The following is a 14,910-nucleotide window of genomic DNA, read 5'->3' on the forward strand; positions in this document are numbered from 1 at the left end:
AGAACTTGGATTGGAGAAAGAAATAATAGAGAAGTGAAACAGAAAAGGAGTGTAAAGGGAGATCTTTGGCCTAACAAGATAAAGAGGCTGAGGTATCGACTGACACGAGCGAATTCATCAAAAGCTGAACAGGTGAATGAAGTGTCGAGTCAGAATCAGGCAAAAGAGGAAGAACAAAAGAAATCAAAGGAACCAGAGGAGATTAAGAGAATCAGAAAGCCCAACCAGAAGTATAGGTCACCGGAATGGACGCATGTGGCACTGTCTGAAGAAGAAGAGGCAGAAAGTCAAGGTAATCCAGAGGGGGCCTTACGGGAAGTGGTTGAGGAGGAGAAAACTGTTGGAATCCTGAAAGTTATCTTGACTGACATTGGAGAAGAGTCGGATGCTCAGGATATTGAAGATCTGATACAATTTGATGTTGCTGAAGAAGAAGTGAAAAGTGATGAAAATCCAAATGAGTGAACTGAAGGAGTCACTTGGAGAAGAGTGGAGAAGAAGAAATCTAAAATTAACGGATTGAAATAATCTAGTGTTCTAGAGATTCAGTAGTGGAGTAGTAGAGGCTAAGTCAAAAGACACAGCCAAAGTAGTAAAATGGCTAACACAGAGAATAATCAAAGTAGATGTATCTTCTTGAAAAGATGGTGTAGAATGTGCTGTTGCTGTACAGGATTATTAATGCTACTATGGAGTGTACTTGCTTTACTAGTTACTTTTAGTGTTACAATAGACACCTTTGGAATACATACTGAGAATATGACTAATATAGAGAAGAGTTCACAGAAAGTAGTTCCAACTAGAATTAGTAACATATACATACATAAGGATAGGTCAATTAATGATTTTTCTAGCAATGTTTTTTCAAAACTGTTGTATGAATACGTAAAGACAATGGAAGTAAGGGATTGCTACGTCTGTATGCAATTGCCTGCATCCGTTTCAGAGGGAGTTACTTATCATCATCTTCCGGCTACGTATGGGATCTCATGTAGTGTGTTAAGTAGTGTTTTTTATTTGTTAGGGAAAATAGATTATGAGATGTCCAATAAAGATAACATTTTTGGGCAATTGCCTATGAGTAAGAAACTGAATCCTGCTAAAGAAGCTAACACTTTTGGTGAGATTTTTATTGAAACAAAAGAATTAACATTAGATTACATTTTTAGAAACAATTTAACCTGTAGTTTGAAAGAAGAAGAAAAAGCTTTCCTAGACATGGTAGAGAAAAGGAGAGTGAGCATGCATGAAAAGGCAGGAGGATACAAAATGAGTGAGACGGTGTGGGACCTTGAGATGGGAAAGGAGTTGAAAAATGGGGCCAGTCCAACTTTGGCTTTAGATGCACCACAGAAGGGTAAACTATGCATTACCAGAAGGAAATCTCAATATGATTATCATTTTGTTGGGACTAGTGAGTGCCATGATACATATTTTATTGCAACAGGATGGGGATTCAAGGGAGGAGAAGATCCAGTTTTCCCGGGAGTGTATTATATTTGTGGGAATAAGGCTTATTACAGGTTGCCTGACCATTGGTATGGCACGTTATGTTGGCCTGGTCTTTCCAAAGATTTTCCATATAGATAGAATAGAAGATGCAGAACAGATTAATCTACTAACACGCTTTAAAAGAGAAACTTGGTCAGAAATTGTAGGAGATATTTTTGGAGCTTTGATTCCAGCAGTGGGAATTTCATTAAATGCATATGGAATTCGGAAGCTGTCAACAGTGGTGGATCGCTTATCGACAAGCATCGCTGGAGGGTTTCTATTAGTAAATACGGAGATGGTTGCCTTACGCGCCATGTCTATGCAAAATCGACTTGCCATTGATATTCTATTGGCCAAAGAGGGTGGAGTCTGTGGAATGCTGAAAGTTCAACATTGTTGCACTTACATTCCTGACGAAAGCAGAGATCTAAAGGTATATATCAAAAATATTACTGATTTGCATGAAGAATTAGTACCACTGGAAGCTGAAAGTATCTGGACTAAAATGGCTAATAAGATGATTGCTGTTAAGGATTTTATTGCTAAGATAGGTAGTACCATTTTTGGTAAGATATTATTTCCTTTGACATGTGTGATTATTGCTTTATTGATTCTTAGATTAGGGTGTTTATGTTGTAGAAATAGGAGGAGTAAAAAGAAAATAGTAAAAGAAAATACTGAAAAGAGACAAAAGAAGTCAAAAAGAGACCCACAAGAAATTGAATTAGAAGAATTTAGAGAGAGCGTGTATTTGGAGACTAAAAGGGATGATGAGAAAGAAACTGGTGTGTAAGTAGTGTGTGTAGATGCAAAAAGACATTTGAACTTCTCCTAAAAAAGGGGACAACATTTTTTGGGTTGGATTTTTGTGGTGATGATATATCACCAAATGGGGGATTGCTGGAGCAGGGTTTTCTATTGAAACTTGAACTCCAGTTTATGTTCTATTTGTCATAATTAAAACTATTAAGAATTAATTACTAGATATTAATTGCTGTTGAGTGGTTTTGACTAATCAACCTTACTAATGAGAGAAATACACGTGGGAATGCAATTGCATGGCTTAAATTAATGCGTGAACTAAGTTGGTGGGCAAATTAATTAAATACGTGTGGCTAAAGTGCTATTTGTTATGTGTTTGCGCTTGAAATAATATGCTTTAATGCTTATTTATGTCGCAAATGGCTAGATAATTACATACACATAAGGGTATTATTGGGAATTAACACTGTATAATCAATACGATGTAATAACGTTGTTTTGTGTTTCTTTTAATTAAGATTGTCCATTCTGGCCTAGTGAAAGATGGCCGATATTTACAGCCTGCATTTGAGTAGATGAAATACGAAGAGAGGCCTCGCTGAATATGGTTGAAAACCTGACCTCGGCCTCTGTCTGTGTTAAAAGTTTCCGTGAGGACAGCAGCTCTGGGCTCGTCGCCAGCTATCCTTGGAAAAGAACAGTAGCCACAATGAACATTTTGATAATCTTGCAGTGGCTTCACTATAATTCCGGAGAAGAGCATCCATGGATGTTGCAGATTTAGTTTGTTTCCTTCTTCCGTGTTTTTTATTTTTGTGATATTCGAGAGCGGAGGGTTTTTCTAAATGTTGCGAGCCAACATCCTTTCCTGCTCGCTCTGCTCAACGGACGTTTAAAACTTCTTTGTAACTTTTAATGTGTTAGTTTCGGTATAAATATTGTTAGACTAGAGAGGGTCTAAGGCCACTTCTTCCCGAACTTATGCTCGAGAGGATCGATGCTGATCAAGAGGACGGCGACTCGGGAGACTTTTTGAGAGACCTGTCCTGACTTTTAGCTAGAATAGGTAACTATGAGAATAATATTTTTGCTATTAGATGATTTCCATTTGAACTAATTTAGATAAAGTATTTCCTTGTTTGAATTACAGTGTCGGGTGATTATTTCTTTGTCATTTATTGAGATCTCAAATGTGTTCTTATTGTTTAAATCATGACTCGAGACTAATCAATTAGGTTGCATTGACCTCACTTAGATGCAGATTGATTTAGGAGTTCTCTCGTATATTTAGTGCGGATAGAGTAATAGAATGATTGTTGGTGTGATGGGCCCTAGCGTATGGTGAGTGTATGTGTGTATGACCGTGGAATTACTCTGTCCATGGAAGTAAGGAGAATTTATATGCTCTGATCTGCAGCACTCTCATGTGTGATAATGAAGAAAAAGGTGACTCAGTGAAATAAAATATTTTCAGAGTATCACACAATTTGAGATCAGTTTATGGGCCAAAGACACTATAATTAGGTCAAGTAGATTACCCAAGTCATTAGACCAGATCTGTTAACGCGTTTATGATTTATTGATACCTATACGAGTACTACAAATTCCTTATATGTGATGCATCTATAAATGTAAATGTAAATTTGATACTTGTATAGCGCACTACTCACCCGCAAGGCTCTCAAGGCGCTTGTACGAATACCGCTGTGGAACCCATCCTGGCTTTCCCTGTGAGGCGTCCACTCCTGGGCACCCCCAAGGTGGAGGCCAGGCATCCTTAGCGTTGTGGGGGCCGTTGTGGAGATTAAGCAAGCTATTGCCCAGAGTTGCAGAGTGGGACTCCATGATTGGAATAGGCACCGAGGCGAGAATTATCAGGTCCGTGGAATTTTTGAGCCCAAGACCCGCCGAGGCGGGGAATTGAACCCTGGTCCCGGGCTAGACCTCTGCATCAGGGTCTGCCGCTCTAATCATTGAGCCACACTTCTCCACTCTTCTATGGGTAAAATAATGTTTACACTTGCACACAAATTTTTTGAGAATTATGCAAAACTACACGTATTACGGTAACACTTGGTTAGTATCCTGTTAAAAATTGAAACTAGGCCATAGCTTGTGAACCAACGTCAAGCAAGATACCAACAGACGTAACATTCAAGTAGAAAATGCCTTGTGGTCTCAATATACAGGAGTCTCACATGACATTTTCAATTGGAACCAGTCGACTCCGGGAATAAAAAACAAAAAGTTTTAACGGTTTAAAAAAAAAAAAAACAGAAATTACACAAGTCTGTGCTCAGTTAATACCGTGCATGCCTGGGCCTAGTCACCGCACAGTAATTTCGGCAAATGTACTGAAAGAAGTCCCAGAGGAGGACTCCAGTAACTAATTTTTACAGTAAAGTCATAGGAAACTTGGATATGGGTATTTAGGTGTGGCCACGCCAGTGCATAGTTTACGCTGAGGTGTCTGGTCCTTCACTGCAGAGTACTAGTTTGGAGCACGGTGGAGCCCAGTATGGCCCTGGATGAGTGGGTGCAAACCCCGGTGTGAGCTTGGCCCAGGGCTATAAGTGGGTCGGGTCCTGCTGTTAAAAAAAGGTACAGAGACAGGTCCCTATGAGGTTCTCCACTTCTGCCCTTGCTTTCAGGGTGGAAAAAAAATCTTAACTCTGCAGCAGTACCACCCTTCACTGCCTTTGATGTAACTTCAAAGAGACTTGATAAAGTGCTTTCATAGTCTCATAATTTCAGAACTGAAGTATTTTCATATTATATAAAATGAAGTCATAGTTGTTGCATATTTATCTTACAACAACCACTGACAAAGCCAATAGTGCTGGCTTGTTGTAGGTGTAATGTTACTTGTATTATATATCTGGATGTAATGACAGAAGGAGAAAATACCAGTCGGACGGCACACTATGGTAAGAATAGATTTTTATCTTAGCAGTTCTTAACCCATGCCCTTAATGACATCGTCCAGTTTTTCATTTCACTTAACTCCCTGACTTGGCCCATACGAGGTAGATACAGGCGCACAACTCTCATAGGGCTAAAAAGGCTCCCACCCGTTGTGTGTCTCATCCTGGGATGCAGCAGCTCCTCCTGCAACTACCACCTCAAATTAAGCACTGCTACTAAGTCTAATATTTTGATACCTGTACATAAGAGCACCCATTAATATTTTACATCATCTCATTGGGTAAACTAAAACTGTACTTCCAGCCAACAATGGGTCAGGAGCATTTTTCAATGTGAAGCCTAGGAACAGTGTAAAATCTACAAAAAATATGTTTTTTTAAATTATCCGGTTGGTCCAATATGTTTAAACTGCACAATTTGTCATTTTTCTCCTCCTAAAATGTCTATGAGGTTAGCTTTGATACCGATCCTGGAAATGCTTGTCCCGCCCCATTGCTGGGAGCAGGGCTAGCTTTAGGTTGCCTCCCCCCCCCCCCCGCGCACACGCACCAGGCACTGACTTTGGTGGGGTGGGGGGGGGGGGGTGCATTCAGCATTTATCATGCAACAATAAAAATGTCAAGATAACTTTAATGAGTATTGTTCCTACTGCTGAGGGATTCATGGAGGAGATCGTGGGGAAGGGGCGCCCAAAAAGACTGTCGCACCTGACATCCAGCGCTAGAGCTGGCTGGGAGTGTTCGGGTCCAGTTGCACCCCTGGCCCTGGGTAGATAAGTACAGACAGAGCAGCCTCTCCCTCACACTCACCGTCCTCACAGCACAACGACTGAGCGCCTCGTCCTCATAGGGCATAAGACGTCATCATTGTAGTACCCGGCTGACTGCCCGTCACATGCCCCGCCCTCGCGTCGACGCGTCACGTCACTCACAGTGCTCGCGTGATGTGGGTCAGGGTGAGCTTCTTCTACAACAGGTGCTGAGGAGAATTCCACCTGCACGCGACCACGAAAGGCGGGCTGCACGCGGGTGGTAGAGAAGCGGTGCAAGTTGGGAGGGAGTGTTGGGTCCGGGCGGGGATCACCGTTGGGAGGCCAACGTGACGCAGTTTATATTTCGAGTTGAAAGGGTCACAATCCCTGAGATTAGTGAGGTGACGGAAGGCGAGTCAACCGCTGCAGGTACATTATCTCCCTCTCCATACATTATCCATACAAGCCAGTTCAGGCGGGAGAAAAATTGATATATTTTAGCGGTCTCCCGCCTGAAATTGCCCGTTTCAGTACAAGTCAGTTGGCAAAACTTTACTAAACTAAATTGTAGGCATTTATGATTATAAGTTGCCGACTAACGAGTATGCAATGTGTTTTAATCTTTGAGGAGTTCCATTAGTGCGCAATCTTAAATACGATTAATCCATTTTAAATTTAGTTGAAACAAACCAACTTTCTAGAAAAAAATTACAGACTTAACAGAAGGCAGGTACTCTAGTTTAATATTGGTAGCGCCTGATTATCTGCATGTGCAGTGTTGAGCAGCCCTCTAGAGGGAGGAAAGTGATAGGGTGGGTTTGTGATTGCTAAGGCTGTTGTTGGCAATAGTCACATAAAGGCTCTGCTCGTTTTTGGTTTCAAGGTTCTAAGAGGACCTAAAGTTGGTCCAGAGTTAGGCGTCTGGCCTGAGTTTTCAATGGTTTCTCTACCTTTAAGTGTCTAGCCTAGCGCTTTGATCCCGACTAGGCCTGCCCCTTTGGTTACAGGGCCTGTTCCTATGTTCCACACTCCTTACCCAAGAGGTGAGGTGGCGAGATGTTTACCCTTGCCGATAGTGTGCTCTCTTGGTCCCTGCCCAAGCCCTCCATGTGGTCTTGTGTAGAGAGAGTCAATTGCATACATGTAGGCGTTAGGGCATGCTATGTCACCAAAATATGGTCATAGAGCCCACTGTGTATAGCCTTTATTTAGCTTTCTTAAGTGGGATCTGGAGGCAGTGCTTTTAGGTTTGCCGGAAACTGTGCCCAGAACATTAACTGCAGAATCGGCTTCCATGACTTAAATCCGTACCCAGGAAGCTCCAGTAGTCAGGTATAGATCTTGTGATGGATCTGCAGATCCAACAGGGAGCAGAGCATCTAATGATTTTTTGGTCTCATTGGTGCAATGTTTGGAATGTATCTCTGGCATGCATATCAGTACTTTTGGCCAAGGAGGATTACTAGAACTCGCCACCTGCTTTGCAGGTGGTTTTGTGGGTAGTCTGTTCAGTAGCTCTGTTCTAGCTCGGAGCCGGACGTTTTGTACCATTCATCTATGAGTGACTGATCCAAAAGTAATATCGCTGAAAGATTTAGTGTCAAGCAGACCGTAACTGGGGTCCTTGTGAGCATGGTGCTCTCCGTTACATTCACCAGAACATTTTAACTGCAATTGGTAGGCATCATAACACTTGAGGTACTTGACAGGGCATTAAAGTATACACAAAAGTGACACATGGAATGCTTGAACTAATCTCAGCCACTGATAATTACTTGTGCTGCATCCCAGTTTTTTGTGATTTTGCACACCATGCCACCTCAATTTGTACCTAGTCATATGTAAAATAGTTTTGTCTGTGTTCCAATGGTACCAGTCTGGTGTGAATTGTCCGGCTAGGGCTTTCCTGAACCAGAACACAAGTAACCAAGGACAGGTTTAGCACTAGTTAGTGCTCATTAGCTAGGCATAACTTGGTTCCAGTGACAGTGTGCATGGGACCCATGTCTGAGCATTCCCTATCCAATCTGGAATATGGAAATGCCCTATTTCTGAATATCCCAAAAAGATTTCTCCATAAACTTCAGATGAAACAAAATGCTTCAGCATGACTTCTCACGGTAATTCCCAAATATCAATCTGTGTCTCAGGCCCTAATTAAGCTGCACTGGCTTCCGGTAGGAAAAATAATTGAGTTAAAAACACTATGCATAATGTTTTAAGCATTACATAATGTTGGGGCAGAATACTTGCGGGACAGATTTACCTAGTACAGGGGTGTGGAATTTAATAAAATATCTACTTGTCCATGGGGCAGGTTGCTTCCTAAATCTACTTGTCCTGTAACAAAATCCACATGCCCTTTTGGTGCCATGTAGTGCAGCTACAAATTATGGCTGCTATCTCATTATATATAAGAGCTCTGAAATAGCCTTTCTGATTAGGCCAGGGCCCATACCATAGTAGTGTTTGAATACTTGCAATCCCCTTATGTTGCCACGTTTCCGCAGATCTACATACTGGGGCTGAATGTAGTGGTAAGCAATATTTCCAGGGATAGAATGCCCTTTTGTGTCTGTTCAAACCTACTAACTTGCATGTTTTACGGGTTTTTAACAACCCGTCTCTAATCTTTTCCCATACTGGAAAATGTACTCCTGACAATGGCAGATGTAAACCTTCTTCCAGAGTGGAGTAAAAAGTGGTTGGTGGGCAAGTGAACTTGCAAACACTCAGAGTTTCGCATGAGCAAATCTACATATGCATATTTGCCCATGATAAAATGCAGTTCACAAATATTTTCCAGGGATACTATTTCTTGTCCTACTTCTGTAAATTCTTGGGAATTCACGAAAGCCATATAGCTGCACCATGGGTGCACTTTTGAGACTCTCTTTAATAATTGGGCCCCTAATTTGGTCTGGCGTTGACCATAACCTTTTGCGTTTATTAAAATTCTGTGTCTTTTTCTCTCTCTGTATCGTCTGGTTTCACTGTGAGTGACAGCTTTCTGCTCTTTCACAAGGAGCATATCGGCACACAAAGTAGTTTTGCTCAGTGCCAGTAACTACTGCGGCAGTGTGTTCTTTTTGACACCAAATTATTTTTTGCTTTTGCCAATGTTTGTTATTATAGTGAGGTCCCAGCAGCTCCCACACCAGTAACGTTTTACAAAAACCATGCCAAAACAATTCACACATTGACAAATCTAAAAAACTGACCACCAATTCCAGACCTACTGGCTTTCCCAATGCTTGTTTATTTTTGTTTCCCAAAATCTTATTGAAACTGGTTACACCGAGTTTGCATTATGAATATCTTTTGGGAAATACTAGCATGCATCAACACATGTTACTAAATGATGCTGCAAAGAAATGGTTCCTGACATTTTACAGTAGTTTAGCAATCTGTTTTTATTCTGCTTTCATTTTTTAATGAACATTTTATTTGGAAACAAAAGCATCTATCTTGCTTTCAAGCTTCTGCAAATATTTGCATCAAATCAGAGAGCATTCTGGGAGCATTATACATAGCCTCATATTACTAAACTTTGAACATGTATATACACATTTTTATACTGGAACCACCGTCAGTAGTGCAGTCAGAGCTTACAACATTTACTTAGAGCACTGACCCTAATTATAAAGGCTTTCAATTAATGAACCATAAATTGCAGTTTGAACAGCATTAACATAAGGACAAAAATATTACCTTATCTGCAGACAGTGCCCTTCCCTGATCCATAATGTGGTACTGCAAATTGGCAGCCAAAGGGTTTGTGCTGTAGGGGGTGGGGCCTACTTGTCCCAAGGACAAAATACACATGAAAACTTGTTGCCCTTGACCCCAAACAATATGTCCTGGGCGTCGGGCTATAGGCATTCCACATCCCTGCTAGTACATCCTGTCAAGGAAACTCATATCTTCCACTGACAAGTGTTTGGTGGTGCCCATGTTAAAGCCGAGCCTCGTAGGGAGGCAGAAGTTTCATTTTGGATATGGGAAACAGTGGAACTCTCTCCCAATGAGTCTGAAGAGCAGTCCGGACCTTTTGTCCTTAAGGACATCTCTGAAAACCTGGATACTTAGTAACTAGATTAGCAACCCCACCTCTTAAAGTCAGAAGCAGAGTCAAGATGCCCCAGGGTATTCAAGCGCTCTACAAAACCCAAAATCAAATCAGGATCACTTAGGGCGACACTGTACAAAAAATGATGGATGGAATGTATCCATGAATTAATCTCAGCCACTCGTAATTACTCAGGGCCGCATCCCAGTCCATTTTGAGTTTCTTGACATTATGTATACTATCTCTTTCAGGTAATCGCCAGTGGGTTCCTACCTTGGACTTAAATTGGACCACTGGATTGTTTTGTATTGTGTACTTATCACATTTTACTTTGAGCACTGGAGCAGAAGTATCATTTATATAGGCCATGAGGAATGCTGCAACACCTCTGAGGAGAGCCATAGGCAGAAACATGTCAACCTACTTTGATTACCTTTAGCTGGTATAACCTTTCTAGCTGATCTTGGTTGTTTTAATCCTGACCCAGGGACACATGAATAAAGTGTTTTGCATACCCTGTAGCCTGTTTAAATTTTAAAACTTTTTTTATACACGCTCTGTCTCCCTCACCACTCCCTGTTCATTAGAAAAACATTTATTATACCTTTGAAAACATCCATGAGCTCATCCCTCTAGTTAGGGTGTTGTAACCCTCACCGTCACTGGGCATCATGGTGCGAGGAGGTTCCCCATGATGAGGCATACTACCTATATTGGAAGAAGGAATTCATCCTTTAAAAGAAATTCTCCACCTTAGCGGGGCACATTGACCAATTATTTTTTCCCCTCTGTCTAGACCCAGGTGTGTGGTTTGTTATTAGTATTGGGGTGTCAACTCCTGCTTGTCTCTAAATCTCCTTTGGCCCTCATTTTGTGTTTTTATAATATATTCATCCCAGAAGTTTCAGAATACAGGCTTTTATGAAAGTCATGTTTTCCAAGAATAGTGATATTTAGTATCCTTATGTAGATGCAAGTTGAACCTATGGCAAAACTATTTTAAAAAAAGTAAACTCGACCAGGTGTTGTCTCTTCAATAATTGCAGACCAGCAGTGAAACATAGACTAGAAATTCCTGATGCTATTATGAGAGCTATAGAAAAAGATTTCAGTGTAAACACCCCACATTTATGAACACAATTGTTACATAAGTACATTTAGTTTTTTAACATAAAAGAGAGATGCTTTTCTACTTTAGTATACTTTTTTCTTTTTGAATGTAGTTCATTTGTTGGGCATGTTACGTTGGTTCCGCCAACACATACATCACCTTGTGTATCAGTAGGCCAATGACTTTCTTTCAGATCTAATGTATTTTTTACTGATTGTATGCGGAAGAATCAATCACAAAGAAGCTGACTGCTTTAAAAACGTTCAAAACTAGATGACTTCAGGTCACTTGAAACTCAGTCCTTTTAAATACTAAGTTTCTCTTTATCTCTGCCTCTTATTCAGCCTTACCAGCCCAATGTTCTGGATTGTAAACCTGCCTTCGTTCACAGTGCTAAATCCCTAGATGTCATTTGTTAGAAGGCAATCCCAGGGAAGACAGGGAGGTTACCTGAACACCCTGAGACCTACCTTCGGGGTAAGGTAGCCGGGCACTGGCGGGAGACTCCTCAGGGGAAGAGTCTCGTATCTAGGATCGCACACACGGCACCACACGACAAAGAGACACCACACAGTAGGTTCTTGGGAACAGATCCTTTATCTACTCAGCTACGTCGGATCTTTATGATCACCAAGGTGGATATGTACAAATAGAGCACGGGCTCAGAGAGTCTCGGTAGGGAAAAGGGGGTAGCGGGACAGTCTTTGGGGATCCGGATCAAATGCAGGGGCGTACCCAACGCACAGCTCACAATCCTCGAGCCGGGGGATACGCCGCGGTCCAGCCGGACTGAGGGAGTCTTTAGGAGCCACGAGTCACTCAGCAGGGCTCAAGCACAAGGACGGAGGTCTTACGATCTTCAGGGGAGCCGCGAGTCACTCAGCAGGGCTCAAGCACACGTTCGGAGGTCTTACGATCTTCAGGGGAGCCGCGAGTCACTCAGCAGGGCTCAAGCACAAGTTCGGAGGTCTTACAATCTTCAGGGGAGCCGCGAGTCACTCATCAGGGCTCAGGTGTTCCAAGGTTGCAAGGGAGCCGCGATCACGTCAGCAGGGCTCTCGTCGTTCCAGAGTCGAATCAGCCAGATAGTCCCAGAGCACCCGTTGTTATAGGTCAACTCCTCTTTGATGTCCGTGTAGGCAGGGGTCTTAGCGCCTGGGGGCCGCTCGCTGGAGTTTCCTGCCATGTTGTCCTTTGATCCTTTTCAGGGCCGGGTCGGGAGGAGTTCCAGACACCCAGCAGGCGTGGAGCCAGCCCTCAGGGAGGCCGGAGGGCCGATCGAAACCCATCTCCCGAGGGGAGGCCAGAGGTGCGATGGAAACTGCTCCTCCTTCTCTCACTCTATGGGAGCGCGATGTTCCCCAGCCGGGGCGGCGCCTCTAGGTCTGGGTTGTGCTGGCCGGGCGGCCATCGTAGGGGCATGAAGTGGGCACGCGGGCCCTGTGGTGCTGGGTAGATGGAGGGCACGGACAGGGAAGTCCGGGTCGGGTGTGTGTGGGTCCTGGCGGGCAGGACCGGCTAGGCCGTGTACGGCGGGACTGAATGAGGTGTACGGGTCAGGGGGTGTGGCTCGGGGTCAGGGATGGCCATGCCACAAGGCCGGGTCTAACATCATTCTTTAACAAGAGACTCAACCGTCACACACAAATTAATCTGATGTCCAAGAGTGCACACTTGTCACCTGTAACTTTTTAAAGTGATTCATCGGTTTGTCCCAGAAAAAGACCTCAGGACGGAAAAATGTTATCATACTACTCCTCTGGTGGTAACAATGCAGCACTCCATCAAAGTCAGAGAACTCTACAACATACCACAAAGCCTTGTCGGTTCACCTCTTGATAGGTTAGCTCTGAAGCTGAAAGTGTTAAGTGATATCAGATCTTGACAGAGTAGGGAAATGTTAGACGGCACTAACATTGTACTCTGCTTCAGAAGCGATGTACTCTTCCAACCTTCACCACATTATCTACTGACTACACATAGAATAATATGTGAGGCAGATTGTTGTAAGGGGTATGGCATAAAAGAAAAAACAGACACTTTATTTCTCTCTGGCTTTTCACTTTTCTGGGCATGGACGGTTTCAGAGTGATTTTGATATCTATGGCAAATAAAAACGGTTTTAGTAAATTGCCATAAACATCTTGATGTTAATTTTAATAGGTAAAGATATATCTTTAAGACATCACTGGATAGCCAACACTGTCTTTAGTATGAAGGAGACTTTCATGAAATTGACATGCAACACAATATAAGTGGCCGCTAAAATGCCAATTAAACTCCCTCCCTATTGGCAAGATAACTTCCTCTGACTTCATACTTATGTGCAGTCTTATATGGAGTAGCTTAGTTTCTGTTTTGGCATGGATGCAACTGAAAAGTAATTACCAGTCATTGGAACTGGTAATCTTAATTTTGATGACACATGTATAACTTACAAACTGTCACTTGTAGCTTAATTGCACATTATATGTGCATATCGTAATGGTGATTTGACAATAGATTATTTTCTTTCCCAAACAAAAGAATTCCATTAAAAAAAGACTTATATAGTCTCCAAAGTTTCTGACTACAAATGTTTGAGTCAAGGAACAGTTCAAAAGCTTGTTTTTCCAAACAACTTGGATTCTAAGACACTTCTTTCTAGAAATGTATGTTTTCTCAGCAACTTCTTAGGATAATTTTGTTCCTCAACATAAATTACAAGTCCATGAAGCTAAAGTGCTGACTACATCAACATAATAAATCGGTTTCCTGGCATGCATGGCGTAAACCTGGAGGGAAGTCACCCCAGACAACCAAAGATGGCATCTGCTGTGTTTCTAATTTTTGGGAAAGTTTGGGGCTCCTGATAGCTGTAGTTTCTGTTTGGGCGGCATTGTGTAGTGGGGCCTCCACAAGCACAAAGCCTATCGCCAGGCTGCACCAACATCCGATGCACACTACCATCCTTCCTGTGTACGGAAAGCACTCTGCGGTGGTGCTCCTGGAACACAGTGTCTTTGCACTCTCATAATGCCCAACTTTATACCCTTCATCATGACAAGGAAACATCTCTTAGTACCTCCTGCATTCTGAAAGAAATGTATGACAAAACTACCCTTTTCTGGCAGTTAATAGGAATCTGGAATTCTCTCGCACTATCTTTACGCACCACCTCAATGTCAATCTTCAAAAATGAGTTGAAACTTCTCTATCAAAAGAACGTCTTGCCTAGCTGACTCTAAAATCATACTTCTCATTGGCTCTTAGATCACACATTTCTTTGCCTCTTAGTCCCCCACCCCTTCCTCCTCCCCATCTCTGTTCCTTTTTTCAGTATTTTCTTAGTTAAATTAGTGCAAATAAAAGTCAAAAGCCCAATCAAACCTAACCTGGTTCCCAATGTCCAGCATGGAGGTCAATAGAAAAAAAAAAGGTTCAGACTTGTCCGAATAAAAAAAGTGCAGCAATGATGTTTTCGCCTTCAAATCAATGCTATGGCAGGATGGTATGCTGTACATCCTCCACCCACTTAATGGCCTCCTCAAATTCCTCCCCAACTACAGAGATGAAACTATGACTGGTGAGGGGGGACACGAAATGACACAGCAGTGTTGGGTTGCAAGGGCATCTTTAAACACATTTTATCCTGGGTAAGCAGTCTCTGGAAGGAGGAATAACAGTGGTGGCAACCTCGTGCTCTGGTGTTTATGGATCCTGGTTAGCGGTCCTGGTGGTCGCTGCTAGCCACAAAGGTGGAAAGTCCTGCTCTGCTGAAGTCCCAGTTTCTTCCTATCTGTAGGAACGCCATAATGA

At 42.4% G+C, this 14,910-nt stretch overlaps 1 protein-coding gene across 1 annotated transcript in view; it reads left to right on the top strand.

Annotated features, from left to right (window-relative positions):
- Positions 1 to 6,005: 6,005 nt before the first annotated feature.
- Positions 6,006 to 14,910, top strand: part of HORMAD1 (HORMA domain containing 1) — an 863,212-nt gene continuing 854,307 nt past the window's right edge. Inside the window, exon 1 of the mRNA XM_085638767.1 lies at positions 6,006 to 6,361. The gene's annotated coding sequence lies outside the window, so the exon portion shown is untranslated. The remainder of the gene's footprint in view (positions 6,362 to 14,910) is intronic.

This window comes from Triturus cristatus, chromosome 12 (assembly GCF_964204655.1).
Source record: "Triturus cristatus chromosome 12, aTriCri1.1, whole genome shotgun sequence".
Taxonomy (NCBI): domain Eukaryota; kingdom Metazoa; phylum Chordata; class Amphibia; order Caudata; family Salamandridae; genus Triturus; species Triturus cristatus.